Below are 2637 nucleotides of genomic sequence, written 5' to 3'. Positions count from 1 at the left end.
AAAAAAATAGATAATGTAAGTTGCTCTGGATAAGAGTGGAAATGTAAATGCATATTGATGTTACTAGTTAGGGGTCTTTGCAAGGTTTGTCAGCTCCTGAGCTCACTAAGGTTCCACTGTCAGTCCAGGAGCAAGAACTGATCCGGCTTCTGCACTTTCCCAAGGCAATTACAAAAATCATCATACAGAGATCATATGCTTGAAGTAAGAAAGACAATTGTATACTAATAGTAAAACTATGTTAATGATTATGTTAATATTAATAAACTTTATTTTCTATAGTTGATGTTGAAGAGGAAAAAGAATATAGCACAAATAAATCACATTTTGGAGCATCTTTTATATATATATATATATATATATATATATATATATATATATATATATATATATATATATATATATATATATATATATATATATATATAGTGCTAGTGATTATAAAATGGAGCATAATTTAATTTTTAAGGCACTGTACAACATCTAGTGGTAAAAAGAATAAACTGCAGCAGTTTCTCCCCTCTTTTGTGTTGCTGAATGTGCTATACAGTATTTGTTTTGAGGCCGGACAATAATGTAGCCATGTCCACTAGATGGCACTGCCACTGTACTTGTCGCCTTGCAGCAGTACAGAAACTACACGTTGTTGTAATAGTTATTATCTGAAAACTGTTTAGACTTATTTAACTTAAAAGTATTTACATATTTAAAGCAAATATTCAGACATTTAATAGACAAACATATTTTCAATAAACCTATATTGAGGCTTCCATATTTTTATTAAACTTACATTCAATAAACCCAGGAAATCACCCTGATTAACAACTCACCATAATTATATTCTCTGCTTCATATCTAGAAGTAGTGCATTATCAGAATTGTCAGTCATCACATCATTAGTACATGTTACACACACTATCGCTGCTGCATATTGTACAAAAGCATAATACTGCACAATATTGTTATTTGCACTACCATGCACACTCACTTTATGTGCATAACTGATCAGTCATATATTCTGTATTCATATGTAATACTCATACTGTCTATTGTATCACATCCGCTTTGCCTTGTATAGTCTGTTTTGTCTTGTCTTGTATAGTATAGTGTTATTTATGTCTGTATTTTTGAGAGTCACAAACAGCTGGAACCGAGTTCCTTGTGTGTGTCAACACACTTTGCCAATAAACCTGATTCTAATTCTGATGACTGCAGAAGTGATGCACACATTTTTACACAGTGGAGCCTGAGCTACTAGTAATCCTGAGCTACTACTTATAAATAAGCCCAGATCAAGCTGAATAACGTTCTTCATTAAAATGTCTTCATTAAAATGTCCTTGTACCTGCTACCCACCAGAGGGAGCCACGGACTTATCAAAGACTTGACTTGAGCTATTCACCAATTAGCAAACTAATAATAATAAAGGTATTTCACATTCATGTTTATATATATATATATATATATATATATATATATATATATATATATATATATATATATATATATATATATATTTTTTTTTTTTATAGTGTTTTTCTACAAATTGCAAATAGTAATAAAAAAATAATTGGTTCCCCCTGGACACCTCTTTCAGCTCCTCCCTTCTGGCAGGCACTACAGAACTTTGGTTATAACAGTTTCTTTCCCCAGGCAATCACCCTGATCAACAACTCACCATAATTATATTCACTGCTTCATAATCTATAAGTACTGCATTATCAGGACTGTCAGTCATCACATCATCTGTATATATCACACACACTACTTCTGCTATATTGTACAAAAAGCATAATATTGCACAATTGTTATTTGTACTCACACACTTTATGTACATAACTGATCAGTCATATTCTATATTCATATTTAATACTCATTCTGTCTATATTTTATCTCATCGTCTGCACTGTCTTGTATAGTTTGTATAGTATAGTGATATTTATTTCTGTACTTTTGAGAGTCACAAACAGCTGGAACCAAATTCCTTGTGTGTGTCAACACACTTGGACAATAAACCTAAATTCTGATTCTGATTCTGGAATAAAGTATGCATAATTATGTTATTACAATTAAGCCTTTCCTGAAGCATTTCGATTTATTAGACTTAAGTATCTGTACATAAAACCTTGTATGTAGAGATGTTCAGTGGTTTTACTTATCTTATTTAGACATACATTAATACATACATGTTCTTATAAACATACATTAGAAATTACATTCATACTGTCATGTTTGGTACTGATATAATGATACGTATAAAGAAACATCATTTCATTTCACTGTGAACTGCAACAGCTATAAATGGTTGAAATGACAATAAAAGTTTCATGACTTGAATTGACTGTGGGATTTATAGGAAAACATCCAACTCTGGTGGTGTGCTCAAAGAGACAAAGTACACAAAGGAAGTTAGTTCCAAATAACAACAGTCTAAGTAATTAGGTTTTCTATGATATGAAGGGCCCAAACAGCATTGTCAAGATAGTATGAGAGAGAAATTTTGACTAAAGGTACTAGCAAAATGCAGAAGCTATATTTACTGAGGTAAATATAAGGCTTATGCATACAGACGCCATGATTTTTTGGACTGTCCCACTTTCCCTAGGAGGAGGGGGGAGCTGGGTTTTGTCAGGAGGA

This window comes from Tachysurus fulvidraco, chromosome 1 (genome assembly GCF_022655615.1).
Source record: "Tachysurus fulvidraco isolate hzauxx_2018 chromosome 1, HZAU_PFXX_2.0, whole genome shotgun sequence".
Lineage (NCBI taxonomy): Eukaryota > Metazoa > Chordata > Actinopteri > Siluriformes > Bagridae > Tachysurus > Tachysurus fulvidraco.
Note: the sequence above shows the minus strand (reverse complement) of the source record.